The sequence below is a fragment of the Neopelma chrysocephalum genome, unplaced genomic scaffold, assembly GCF_003984885.1.
Source record: "Neopelma chrysocephalum unplaced genomic scaffold, ASM398488v2 Primary Assembly neopelma1_61b, whole genome shotgun sequence".
Taxonomy (NCBI): Eukaryota; Metazoa; Chordata; class Aves; order Passeriformes; family Pipridae; genus Neopelma; species Neopelma chrysocephalum.
This window is the reverse complement of record NW_020897717.1, coordinates 5,662,346-5,677,254: the sequence shown is the minus strand read 5'-3', so window position 1 is coordinate 5,677,254 and position 14,909 is coordinate 5,662,346. Positions and strand designations below refer to the sequence as shown.

The window sequence follows — 14,909 nt, the reverse complement described above, 5'->3', positions numbered from 1 at the left end:
TGTTTCAAGACATTTAGATTTTTAAGAAGTCCTGGGTGTTAATTCTAAAATACCATGGAAAGATACTGTTGCACTTTTTACAAAACCATAATATTGTATTACCTGCTTCAAATAGGATTAAACTTGCTTCATAGAGTTTTTAGTTTTGAACTTTAGTTCATTCTGCTTCCTTCAACTGTTTAATATGAATATTTTAGTGCAACTTCCATGTTGAAAGGGTGGGAGGGAACAACAAAAAACCCCACACTCACAAAAACACAAATCAAGACCTTGTCCAGTCTTGGTTGATTCACAATGTTTTTATATAGAACCAAAGATCACTTAGCATATAGAGAGAGAATTAATTACCCTTCTATTACAAAGGATGAACAACACTCTCTTTAGGGTGAAAGTTGTACCTTTTCCCAAGTAATTAAGTAGATATTAACTCCTGGTTTAGTTTGGGATTTGTCATATAGGTAGGAAGAACTACTGCATGAACTTGGAGCACTAGTGTGTTCCCTTGGTCTGTGCTCTTGCCTTCCCAGAAAAATCAGGTAGCCTAACGAGTGCCTCTCTCAGGAGAGGGACGTTATCTTACCTTTACCATACGCTGGGAACATGCAGCTGGGAGGTTGCAGTTTATTAGCTAACCTGTGGCACACAATAGTGCTCTTTTCCTTCTCCCTCCTGCTGTCTTTTACTTCTGCAAAATCTTTTAGTATCTGTGTGACCCACACAGATACACAGAGTTCGCAGTTCTGGAGGATGATATCGATGGTGGTGGTATTGTGCTGTCATAAGGTCAATCATGGCACATTAGATCATAGCTCTTTCTGTTCATGTTCAGTCAGTGAGGTGCTTTGTTTGTTTATTTGTTTTAAAGCAGCGGTGATTTGGTTGTCCATGAAAGGTCAGAGTCGTAGCTGGTTGTGAGGCAGAATAAACCCAGTGTTTATCTGGTGCTCCTCTGACCAGAATCTGGAAACTTGCAAAGGACTGAATGTTATAGTGGGTTTTGTTTGTTTAAACATTAGGATTCAGCTTGAGGATCATTAGTGCTTTGCTACCAGGATTATTAAGTGCATATTTAATCATCAGGAAGACCAACATTTGATGCCTACCCTTCTGTAAAATAATATGGTAGGGTTTTTCAAATCTCTCTGGATTTTTTTTTCATGTGCTTATTTTGGAATATTTGGTTTAGTTCTTTAGCAATGAATTACTTATGTTGACTTCAGCTGTATGGTCTTTACCTTCTGAAGCAAATACTGTAAATGTGGTGAAATTCAAATTCTTTATTAGCCAAGGAATATTTAAGTTTTGCTCAATTAAAAACTATTCCACTGTAGGGTGCTGGTGTCTTAGTAGCAAAAAAGTTTACTAAACTGACTTAGTCCTACTCAAATATTTTTATTGTATTTATGTTTACATACTCTAAAGATTTAAGTAGCCCAAATAAAATGCTTAATACATCTTGTAATTTTGTTAAGCCTTTAATAAGAAACATTCGACTTTATTCTTGTGATGTAGTTTATGATGAGCAATCTGGACAAGACATTTGCATTTGTGCATGTGAGTGTTTTCTGCACAAAAATTATTAGGGACTGGATATAATAGCTTGTTATCCCAAAGCTGTATCATGAATCTAAATGTCATATGAAGGAAAAAAGTGTGGAGCTTATCTGGAGAGATAAGAGTCACCACTGTGCAGAATTACGTAGAAGTAGTGTCCCCTCTTTGTGCTATGTTCAGGGGTGGTGTATGTATCTTAAACTGCTTTTGTGTTTTGGGACACTGAATACTGTATTTCTCACTTGTTTATAGCTATATATAGATAGAATTTGTATAAATAGAAGCATATTCTGAAGAAAAATACTCTTAGCCCAGAATACCTGTTTTGAATCTGCCCTACCCTAAGCAACCTGTCTCCTGGCTAAAAGTCATCCCTGTCTAAGGAATGCTCTCTCTCACATCCTCTGTAGAGTAGCGTTTGGGAGGGGTCAAGTCTCTTACTTCTGAAAAGCAAAATGCTTATCTGCTGGGCTGCTTTTGTGAGTTCTTCTCTTCTAAAGGCCACTGGAGTAACATCACAAGCACTGAGGCTCCTGAGCACTTCATCGTGCAAGCACCCTGTACCCTCCTAGTTGGGGGGGATCTTTTGAAGGTGGGAGACAGTGCATGGAGGGAGCTGCGTTCTTGTCACATGTTTTGTGTCTGTGCCCTAGAACAACTTGTATTTAGGGGGAGGGAGTTCAGCTGTTTTGTGTGACTTTGTGAGTCTGTGCTCTCTATGTTTTGATTTTTTCTTCAAAGTTCTTGGATGTGGAAACAACATTTTTACTGAAACTTTTTAACTTCTTGGGGAGGGCTTTTGCTGTGTAGTCCAATACAATGATTTAGTAGATTTTTTTGGAACTTTTTCAGAGTTCATTAATGATTTAGTGGATGCTGCTTAAGGTGTAGTTTCACAATACTCTGAACAAATCTGAATTGGCAGCAGCTCCTGGTTCTCCATTTCTGTCATTGGCATTTGTCTGATCCTGCATTTCCTAAGCTGGTTCAGAGACCTCAAGTGGCAGAAAATAATTGAATTTTTCTGAATTAGTTTGATTCCTTGAACCATCCATCCTGTTGTAGTGCCTAAGAAGAGAGAATGTTGGTGAAAATACAGGGCTTACAGCAGTGTAAAAGTTAAGAACATAAAACTTACTGAACCCTTACAGTTCTTCAAACGTAGCAAAGCAGTCATTTTCAGCAATTTTGTGCTTATGACACTTTTTGGTAGTTGAAAAGCACTATTTAGTGTTTGAAAGAGACAAACCATAATGAAATGTCATAGCTCCATTCTTCGATCCGTGAGCTTAAAGTCAAGACCTGCAGTAGGTCCTCTTTATCACTCATTGAGCTCATCAGAGTGCTGTAATCAGTTTAAAACCTTCAGTGTCACAATAAGGCTTGGATTTCCCTCGTGCCCCAGACAAAGCTGGCTGTTATGCAGAATTCTTCCTGCAATAATTCCTTTTATGAGTATACTGTCATGGTAACTGTTGTAAGATGCAGTGGTTTATAAGATTAAATGTGTAGTCCCTGATCCATGAAGGAGTTTGGGCATTTGCATCCTGTTCAAAACAGTGGATAGATGCTTTTGTAGATCTACACATCTGAATTCTTAGTTATTTGCTACTTTTACATTTTAAAATGAATTTATGGTGAATTTTATAGAAACTATTTTTAAAGAAATATAATGATTTGTATTTCAGAGGACCTGAAATACATTTGCAATTGAAGCTTATTACTTTTGTTTTAAACTCTTGTGCATTTTTACATCTAACCATGCAGAATAAAAAGCTTAGAAATTACATGTGCTACACATGGTGGGTTTAAGTCTTATCAAGCACTCAAGGAGTGTACTCTGTCATTTGAGTAGGTGAATAAAATTAAGAAATAGCAGAGTGATGTTAGGAGGCGTGCAAAAGCTGTTCCTTCTGTTACTGAATTTAGGGACTTGAATGGCAGGTAATTGGCTGAAGACTTTTTAAGTGCTTGTCGGTGTTGGTGAAGGAAATAGGGAAGAATTTAATCTGATACTTTGTTAGCATGAGTCTTGAATGTGACATTTAGAGAGTGTGTTGAAAGGTCTTCTGACATCCAGGTGTAGCTTTAGTTCAAGCACTTCTATTTAGGAAAAAGTTATATTCATGAAAAAATTAATGTACAAATCTGGTGTACACCATCTGGAGTAGCTAACTGCTTCCTTTGTTTCTTTCTAGGAAATATCAAAATAAAGCAGATGTTGTGTCCTGTACTGTTATCTCAAGGTTTTGCAAGTCATTCTGTTATGTGCTTCTTGGCAGCAGGAATGTAAACTAATTCTTACAGCACTGAACTAGAACCTTGACAAGGTTACAATTACAGGTAAGAACAAATTATGCCACTTTGAAATTTGTGGGAACGTATAGTTGCTTTTACTTTGACTGTGTTTTAATTTGCAATTTGTAATTGACCATGGATTAACAGAAATTTCAGAGCATATTGGATAAAATTATGTGTTTTTTCTTCTCTATTTGAATTTTGTTTAATGCTGTTTTTTAATGGGGAGGAAATTTAATTTCATGTATAGCTTCTTTCTGTTATACAAAACACTGTTAATTAATTGGGGGAAGAAATGTAATTTTTCACCACCTAAAATGTGTGCTGACCCAGATTTTGGGGAAGGTATGTTCTCACACAGAAGACTGTACAGTGTCAGTAAAAAAGTTATGAAGTGTTTTGCCACTGTGTTGGGATCAGCTTACTGTCTGCGTGTGGCTTTTTTCCCCACAAGGTCTGCATTTCCGTAAGAGCACTGATAGCAGCAGTACTGCTTAAATTACCTGTTTTAATCAGTTACAGAAAATCTCTAAATTTCTTGACAAGGTCCCCTGTAGCTTCAGCTCTTGAATCACCTTTTCAAGGGTAAAGGTTGATGTCTTTTTTCCAGGTCAGTGAAAATGTTTTGGCTGCTGGTTTTCTATCATTAACTTTGTCTGACAACGATGGAGATAACTGATCACGCTCTTGGTCACCTTCCTCTGAACCTGTGTGTAGGGAACTAAAAGTCAAATGTTCTTTTACTCTGACTTCTTTAAAAAAAATTATAAATTCAGTGGTATAAAACTATAGTAATGGAAAGAAACCCCACATCCTCCACAAATACCTGTGGTAGAGATTGCATATTTTGGTTTTTATGTTTCTGAACGATTTATTTTGGTTTTTAAACAGGGACTATGTATTTTGAAGACTGTCTGTGAAATAGCTTTATTGCATGTGCCCGTTCTGCAGAATCATGATCAAGTGAAGGCCTTTCAGTCTTGATTTTGCATTTGGGTGTCTTGATAGAGTGGCTTGCCACTTGTCAATAATGGCAGGCAAGAGTCTGGACTGTTGTTATGAAGCAGTCTAATATGTCCTACTCTGAAGTTCAGTAATGCATAGGGTCATAAGTCAGTGACAGGTTTGTGCCGAGGAGGTGGCATTGATTGTTCTGCTACAATGAAAGAAGGGTTCAAACATGATTTGTTTTGAGGGATTTTTTGTTAGTGTTGTGTTGATTGAATGCTCATACTTATTTTGCAGTGATGTAACATGTTGAAAAAAGGCACAACTCTTCTTATACTGTCCAAGTCAGACTTAATTTGAGTGGACCTCTAGTATTTATGTAGCCCAACCCTTGTGTCCAGCTTCCTCAGATTTCTGTGCGAATCAAGAAGTCATCCCTCAATTATGTAAATAAAGGTGTATTGGTTTACTGTGATTTTGCAGACCTGTTGCAGAACACTTATTCTGGTCTTTGAATCCTGTTTGGGAACAATTTATTGAGAATATGAATCGGTGATTTGTTGCTGCCTTATTCTCACCAAAGGTTGTCTGAAACTTTCTGTAAACAAATTGAAGGAGGTAAGAAAAATTATCTGAAATGCCTAAATTTAGAATAAGAGAGAACTCATTCCTAGTGACATGCTGCTTCATGCTAATGAGTAAAATTCTTCAGTTTTAATATCAGTAGTGTATTGGATAAACTTTGGTTCTCTTTCTTAAAATCTGAGGCGCTATTTCTTTAACAATAACCTGGCTGCTGTTTGTTATATTGATGATTAAGAAGGAGCAAACTAAATTTACACTCAAAATAATCGGTCTCTTACTGAATTTAGAGAACCAAAATGGCGATTCTGCATGGAAATAATTATAAACTTTGGTAGTGAAGGATCACTTTTATACTTGGTCATTGCTTTGTAGTATCCAAGGGCCACATGTGCATCTGTTCTGAGCAGCCCAGTAAAGAAGTGAGAACGTTCTTATTGGCTAAGGAAATATGAGCAGATATGGGCAAACAGAAAGAATTTCAGTTAATATCATAGGATATAAATCTTGTGACAATATAGTCAGGAGAGATAAGCAACAGTACAGTGTAGTCTTTGGGTGGTATAATAAAGCCATACTGAGCTGCAGGGTTTGAGTTAAGGACAAAATGTGACTCCAGGATTAATAAGCCTGGACAGGTAATATCTGAATTAACCAGGTAGGCCCATTTCACTGAAATGGCAATGCACCAAATTTCTACTCCAGGGAAATGATAGAAGAGCATGAATGGTGGCTTATGCAGAGCTACCTTGACTCTTAAAGACTTTAGCCTTCATTCTGGTCCCATGTAGGTACTGGCAGCAGTAGTCTGCTTTGCATTGTCTAGGCCCAGCCTTCTTGTATTTGATGAACCAGCCTGGGTATTTACCTGTCTTATGTATCACTTTTTGTAACTCTGTAACTCAGATAAACTGTTCGCAGATAACAAAGGGGATTGAATTTCCCAGACTTTGTAGTGTTTGGAGGAACTCTTGGTAAAGAAACTGAAGTTGTTACCTGAAGACCCAAGATGAGTGACACTAATTAAGACACTGACTACAGTAGAGTCTTTCTTACTGAGAATGACACTGCAGATTTCTTTAGTTAAGTCCCTGGCAGTGGTACAGTGTGAACTAAGGGTTGTTATCAGAAGTCACACTGGCAAGCACAAAATTCTGTGCAGTTAACTAGGAAAAGCACTGCATATTTTTAAAAGTTTTTATTTGGCCACAAAACTGCGTGAATTTGACTTCTGCAATTTGAATAAGAGGGAACCTGCCTGATAAAGGTTTCCTGGCTAAAAAGACATCAACCTGGGCACTGGTGACTTTGTACTATATACTGTGATTAGAAAGGCAGATTCAGAGTCCCCTTTCAAGTTTTTTGTGAAGTTCATCTTGAGTATCTGAGGTATGATCTCTAACTTTGTATGTACCAAGCTGCATTCCAGAAAAATAAGAAGCTTCAGCATAGAAGTATGCAGTTCATCCATGAGAGACTCATAGTTGCTGCATAAGCTGAGCTTGAAGATCTGCAGTTAGGTAGCTTCACCCATATGCAAGAAAACAGAATATAAAATAAACCTCTGAAAAGACCACAAGCATATGTATTTTTCTGGTGTTAACTGCATGGCTAAAAAGGTGCACTCCTGGTGCTCCTTTCTATTTTTTCAGTCTTTTCTGATGAAGGTTACAGCCCCCTTGGATCTGCTGTCTAAGCTCTGGCTTCCAAACCCACTGCAGTCAAAGTCACAAAGTTTCAAAATACTAAAGCTAACTTTGCACTTCTTCAGTGAAACAGTTGAAAGAGTAAGGGCAAAACCATCTCAGCCAGCAGTTCTGAAAGAAAAGAAATTGCTGGCACAATGTAGTGGTGAGTAGCTGAGGCAGAGCAGAAGCGATAATGTTTTCAGGTGGTGCTACTGACATTGATTATAGATGTGAACCTACAGTGCTAAATTGTGCCTGTGGTGGTTTTGTAGCTCCAGGCCAGTTTTTAAAGTAGCTCAAGTACATTCTCAAAGTAATGTACATTCTTCATAACTTGCTGGTTGAAAAGTAGCTGTAGGGAAAGTTGTGTTTTGTTTGTCTTTGTTACTGTTTCTTTTTCCCCAACTGTTGTAACAATGGAGATGCTGAAATTCATTTCAAAACTACAACTGGTGCTTCTAGGCATGTATGCTACCTAGTGACGGGGATAACTTGAAAAATTTTTTGGAATTCCTGGTTTAAAAGCCTTTTCGGCTTCTTTCATGATATCCTGGCAGGAAAAGTTTTTTGGTAGTAGGCTTTATATTTAAGTTTTATAGTGGTACTTAATTTCTTTCTGTCAGTATCTTTGGTCAGCTGAGATCCTTCCTAAACACAACTCCTATGGCCACAGATTATCTAAAAACAATCCAACACCACCAGCCCCCCCCCCCACCAAAAATAAACCCGATATGAGTGGGGTAATCACTGTTCTTTTATGTCATTCATTTTTAATTGGAAGTAAAATATTCACATCTTATTCTTAGATTGCAATCATTTCTGTTTGACTTTGCCAGTATTTGTGGTTACGTGGTTAGAGTAGTTGTTACAGCCAAGCTTCAAGTAGAGCTCTTGCTCAAAGCTTCAGTAACAATTTGCCTAATGTAAATTGGTATAATGCCAGCATTTTTAAGACCAGTAAGTAAGAAGCAAGACCAAGTTTTCTGGGATCAAAAATCAAGATCCTTAAAGCTGGTTTCACTCATCAAATGAATTTGCATATAGTATACATACATTATGCTATCTATTTATACTGTGAGTATAGTGATAGTATAATAATAGTATATTGTAAGTGAACACAAGTAAAATATCAGTATTTCTTCTGTAAATTGAAGAGACACAAACCAGGACAAGAGGATCTTTATGAAATTTCAAAACTGTCTACAGTGTGTGTAGACACATGTATGGGATAGAAATCTGCTTGTGCACATAATACACACTAGTGAAGGACTGAAGATGGAGACAGATGAGCTTTCTACCAAGACTAAATTTGATTTTTTAACTTAAACCAGAGAAGTTATTTCTTCCTTCACTTCTAATGGGTTTTGAAAATGTTTGTCATAGATGCTTTGATTGTTTATTTGTCATTTACATCTTTAATATCTAGTGCAGCATTTTTTCTGTTGAAACATCATTCTTTTTTTATAGCAGGAGCACATGTGTTTTGTAACAGGAAACTCTGGCACTGTTTGTTTTCCACAGCACTGACTTATTAAAAATGACTAGCCTGTTGAGTGAATCCTTCTGAGGAAAAGACATTTTACAGTACACTTTTATGACCTAAGCCCAAAAGATTGATGTTGGACCATTCTCATATTATGAAAAGATACATTATTGCCTTTGGGACTGTTGGCCATCAAGGTATTAGTTTAGTTCTGATGTTCTCTTTGAAACTGACATGTGATCTGAAAATTATTTTATAGTATCTATAAGAACTTTGATTATGGCTTTTAGACCTTTGTAATCTACTTATGTGTTGGTTGCTGTTATGGTTTAACCCTAGCCAGCAACTAAGCACCACACAGCTGCTTGCTCGCTCCCCCTCCTCCCTCTCCAAGGGGGGATGGGAAAACAAATCATAAAAGTGAGAAAATTCATGGGTTGAGATACAGACTTTTTAATGGGGAAGAAAAGGAAGGAAAAAAGTAATGTCCTGCCTGTATATCCTCCCAACTTCTTATGCCCCTTCAGCCTTCTTGCTGGCAGGGTATGAGAAGCAGAAAAGTCCTTGAGTTAGTATAAACACTACATAGCAACAACTAAAAACATCAGTGTGTTATCTACATTATTCTCATACTGTATCCAAACACAATTCTTTACCAGCTAGTAGAAAATTAATTGACTCTATTTGACCTGAAAACAGGTCAGATTCTATACCATTTACATCATACCCAGGTCCCACACTTTCCAAGTAATCACTATCACCTTTCCTTTCTTTTGATAAATTCACACAGATATCATTCCATGATACTCTTTTCTATCAGTCTGTGGGCCATCCCTCCACAATGTCTGTTGAGTTTATTTAGTCCATGACTTCGGGCTTCATCTGTCATGGCAGGAGAGATTATGTGTAGTGTTGGATTGTTTCATGCTAAAGCCATCACTGCTGTACTTGTCTGGTTCTGTCATCAAAACTTGTTCTTCATTAATCTGGGTAATTCTGCTATAATACGCTTGATTATTATTTAACAACTGTAATAGTGATGACTTACAATATTATATAGCAAATAACATAATACAATTCAAATCATTGCCTGTCCTTACCCAGAATCAAATCCCCTTGAGGTACACATTGGACTTCCTTGTCCTTCTGCATTACCCACCATGTGCACCCAGGTCCTTGAGCAAATGCAATCCTGTGGGTGATTACTGGATCTCCTGTGCAGGTCCCTTGACCTTTCTTTGTTTTATGGCAAAACCAGTTTTCAGAAGGATTTGAACTATTTTTTCCCTGTCTCGAAAACTTCTGTTGCTGTATCACCCCACACAACGTTGTCATCAATGTATTAGGTGTTCTAGAGCTTTGCCTTGTTTGAGTACAGTCTGGATCAGTCCATGGCAAATGGTAGGTTTATGTTTCCACCTGTCAATTCCAGGTATACTGGATGGCCTGCACTCTGCTGCCAGAGGGATTGAGAAAACTGCATTAGCGATATCAGTTGACATGCCACTTGGCTGCCTCTGACTCCTCTTGATATTGAAGTTCCAGCGTGTCTGGCACGGCTGGACTCGGAGGGGGCATGACTTCATTCAGGCTGTGATAGTCTGCACTGGCCATATGGCAGTGAGCTCTGCTGAAGTGAGTCCACTTGCCTGGGTAGCATAACATCTTCAGTGAAGGGTTGCCTTTCCTTCATACCTGGCAGGAGTTACTTCCAGGGGCTGAGGGCTTGTGCCCCTTTTCCAATTTTTTCGTTAATGCCCCCTTCTGTAGAATAGGATCGCAGATACTTAGCCTCCCTACCCTCTAACTCCAGGCTACTGGCCCTGTTATTCCAGCATTGGAGCAGCCAGGTGATCATGTCCTTGCCTGGATGATGGCTGAAATCTTTTTGCGTACACTGCAACTCACTCAGGGGTGTGCTGTTAACCAAAACATGAGATGGCTACTGTCTCTTTTATGGGTTCTGCCTCTTCCACTTCCTCTTCTTGTGATGCCCCTGCTTCTTCATCCCTTCCTAAATGAGCTCACTTCTATATATGTCTCTCCTTCTCTATAGGGGGCTGATACAGACGGAAGTTGGTGCTTTGGTTTAGCCACAGTGTCTGTCACTGGGGTTGGAGTAGCTACTGTGCCAGTCATTTTGCCATTAGATCCAGAGGCTTTTTTTGCCCTCAGAGGTACTGTATAGTGTTGAACAGGGCTCAGTAGGCCTGGGCCAAGCCCCAGGACATTACGTGACTTTTTCTCTCTGGAGTTGCCTGGGTGACAGCGTAGTTTTTCCAGATTTTGCACTTGTTCAGGGATGAAGTTCCAAAGCACTGAAGGTGCCCCCTGTCCTAGGTACTTGCCCATATACCCTGCCACTTATTACTGTCCAGCCTCAGGGCAGATCTCTGTATGGCTCTGAAATAGTCGTTTACCCCTAAACAACATCTTGAACATGTCCAGAAGACATAACTATAAGAATATCCCAGGGATATTAAAAACTCTCAAGTACTGTTTTAATTAGCCTGGAGGAGAAGGGGAAGATGAAGGTAGGTACCGGTCTCCCCCATGGATTGGGTCTCTGAGAAAAAAAGATAAAAGTTGTAATTAGTAATAGTTTCCTATAGATGGCTCCCGAAGTCTGGGGATGTCGGCAGTGCTGAGTACAAATACCAGATTAGTTTCAGGACCAACAATTCTGTCATAGTATTAGACAGTGTTATGGAATACAACAACATGATAACCTTAGGCCAGTTCCCATAAACAGCACGTGGGGCAATATATACAAGTAAAGTATTATGTAATGCAACTTTACGAAAAAGCACACCAACTTCAAGAGCAAATACATCACCATTGTGACCAGTGACTAAACTAATATAATGAATGCTTATAACAAATTTCTTCTGATGCATTCTAGTCAGATTTGTTACTATTTCAACCTGTTGTGCCCTGTGTTGGGCACCAAAAATGACTGTCGTGGTTTAACCCCATCTGGCAACTACTCACCACACAGCTGCTCGCTCACTACCCCAACCCCAGTCAGATCGGGGAGAGAATCAGAAGAATAAAAGTGAGAAAACTTGTGGGTTGAGTTAAAGACAGTTTAATGGGACAGAAAAGGAAGAAAATTGTAATAATAAAAGAATTAAAATATGCAAAACAAGTGATGCACAATGCAATTGCTCACCACTTGCTGACCAATGCCCAGCCAGTTCCTGAGCAGTATCCCCTGGCCAACTTTCCTCCCAGTTTATATATTGACTATGATGTCATGTGGTATGGAATATCCCTTTGGCCAGTTTAGGCCAGCTGTCCTGTGTTCCTTCCCGAGTTCTTGTGCCCCTCCAGCCTTCTTGCTGGCAGGGTATGAGAAGCTGACAAGTCCTTGACTTAGTGTAGCTAACAGTACTTAGCAACAACTAAAAACATCAGTGTGTTATCAACATTATTCTCATACTGTATCCAAACCACAACTTTATACCAGCTACTAGAGAGAAAATTAACTCTATCCTAGCTTGAATCAGGACAACTGCCTTCATTACAGCCATGAAGTAAGTATTTCTGCCTGTCGAATATAAATCTAAATGGAAAGGAACAAGTTTTTCATTTAAAATAGCTGCCTATTTCCCCTTTATATTATAGTAGAAAATCATGAATATCTGTAACTGAGCAAGAACCATTTGCCGATTTATAAGTAGGAGGTATAGTTGTTTGTCTCTTAAACATAAATGCAAGTGTATACACAGATGTGACTTTAAGGCTCTTTACTGTATGGCTGATCTAATACCAAAGAAAGTCTTCACTGTAGGTGGGGCAAAAAGGGTATTGGTCATGAATTCTTCTTGCATGTCAGAGAACATGACTTTTGTATTTGTACTTCCATACCTCAAAATGCTAGATATCTTTGGTTTCCTGAGCCTGAATTATTGCTTATGTTGCTTGTATATGAGATAAGGACCTCAGGTAGGATTTGTATTAGGTAGGAAACATCAGAGAAGAATGTATATTGGGATTGTAGAGAAGTAAGCCTTGGGTTAAGTTTTTGCCCTGGGAAATGGATGTCAGCTTTTGTTAGCGACTTGCTGCCCTGAACTCTCTTGGAAATGGCTTAGCTATTGATGTAAAGCTAGAGCAGTAGTTAGAGCCTCTGCTTTAGCAGTGTATTGATCAGATTTAGTTTATTCATTGCCAGAGACGGGCAAAGGCCAATATTTTCTTCCTTTGTAAAGGCCTTTCAAAATCCTTTGAGCCTTGGTGATTATTGGTCTTTGCCAGGCAATAGATTTTTTTAAATTTTAATTATTTGTCTTTTGCCTTTTTCTTGGAGTTGGGAAGACTGCTGGGAGCAGAGAATCCTAGGTTTTCATTCTTCATCTGAATAACATATACTGTTTTAAAGACTAGTGTGTGGAGCATGGATGAGAACTAAGGCCTTCTACATTTCCAAGAAAGTTTTGGTAACTGCAGTAGATAGGGTCATCCAAATTTTGAAAATCTGAACTAATAATTTTATGTGAGGTAAACATTTTCAACACAAGGAAATTAGGTTGTTTTCTCAGACTGATGTGTTATACAATTAAGTTTTGTTTAAAAATGAGATCTTTAGAGATTAAATCTCAAAGCTGAAGGGTACTGAATTTTTAAGTTTACTTATATTGGTTAAACCAACTGAATTACTGGCTTGAAGGTGGACGCTTCATCTGTTCTTCTGTTGACTGTGTTTTCTCTTAAGATTGAATCTTGCTCTACAAAGGTGTTTGGGGCTTAATGCCTTGAGTCCCTCAAGAAGTGTTGAGATATTTTGACTGAGTGGAAGCATGATGAAGTCTTCATTAAGAATTTGGACAGTGGGAGGGTATTAATTCTTAAAATGTTTGATACCATACTGGGGGAGTGGTCCATAAACCCAGTGGTAGGCCTTAGCAGTTGATAAACGTTGGTAGGCTGGACAAATGGTTTGATGGTAACCTCAGGAAGGGTAATCAAGTCACGTACCTGGAATAAAGAAACTTGTGCTTCTATACAGGCTGCGTGATAACTATCTAGGAATGAGCTTTGCAGAAGAAAACTGTGGTGTCCTGGTGGAGAACAAGGGTAAGCGAGTTGAACATTAGAGAGCAGTGTGTCTGTAGTGGTGGAAGTTTGGGCCATATTAGAAAAGGTGTATCCAGCATTTTGGGAGGAGTGATTATTTTCCTCTCTTTGGAACTCATGAGGCTGCATCTGGAATACAGTGTGGAGTGTTGGCCTGCCATTACAGGAAAGGCATAGACATAGTGGAGCAGAGGACAACTCTCTTACTTAGGGGCTGGAGCATGTGATGTATGAGGAGAGGTGAGAACTGAGTTTCTGGAGTGTGGAGAAGAAAAGGCCAAGCTGTCTTCCAACACTGTAATGGGAGGTACAGAGAAGGTAGAGCTATGCTCTTCCCAGAGATGTGTAATAAAAGCCTATGAGGCAAAGGACACAAGTTGATTCCTAGGCTTAATGTTTTCTTACTGATTGCAAGTCAATCTCTGCATCCTTTGTTAAAGATCTGCAATATGAAATGGGATATTTCGGATACTAAGAACATAATCTTGAATAGTATGATCTTTTTTTCAATTTCTCACTCCTGACTGTAAAAAAGCAAAGCTACTTATGAAATAGGTAAAGCTCTAAGGTATGAAAAATGCATTTGGTGGGGTTTTTTTAAATAATATTTTTTATTTTACATATATAAAACACAACACTCAATAGTGAACTCACAGGCTTCTGCAACTAGATAAGTTTTGATCTTATGTTATGATTTCTTCCACATTTTTGATCTTAAGAACTTGAGATCAAAAGGATGTACTTTACTCAATTAGAGGAATTTCATATAAGGTCTGAAGTATTGGAGGATGTCTGCCATTTATTGGAGAAGGTCTAGCATTTCAGTCCTATATTACAGTTTTATTGGTAAAAATGTTTTTATGTGCTTATAAAATAGCTTTATATTGTGTGTAATTTGTGAATAAGTGATCATGAGCTATTGAATCTTTGCACGAGTCTCCCTTACTGATGCTATTTGAACTATTAAACTATGTGGAACTTGTTCAGCTCTTAACTGAGAACATCAGTTACTGAAAACACTTGTATTGGTTTGTTGAACTGCCTTACTTTGCTTTTATGACACCATTTGACACAGATTATTTTTTGTTTGGGGTTTTTTTCCAAAGCAAAATCAGATGTTTCGAGAGGAAGGGTTGTGAATAGTTTTGGCTGTGTATCTCCGTGATGAAATACCCTTTGTGTGTCGCTTCCACTGATTCGCAGTGTTGCAAATACTCTTTTTGAATAAAGAAGGAAAAATAATGATACAAAATAATTGTGAATAGAATGTACCTTAC

At 38.4% G+C, this 14,909-nt stretch overlaps 1 protein-coding gene across 6 annotated transcripts in view; it reads left to right on the top strand.

The window, feature by feature from the left end:
- Positions 1–14,909, top strand: part of PPM1B (protein phosphatase, Mg2+/Mn2+ dependent 1B) — a 67,007-nt gene that overhangs the window by 27,737 nt on the left and 24,361 nt on the right. For all 6 annotated transcript variants that reach the window (XM_027682017.1, XM_027682016.1, XM_027682015.1 and 3 more), the window contains one exon: positions 3,753–3,897. The gene's annotated coding sequence lies outside the window, so the exon portion shown is untranslated. The remainder of the gene's footprint in view (positions 1–3,752; positions 3,898–14,909) is intronic.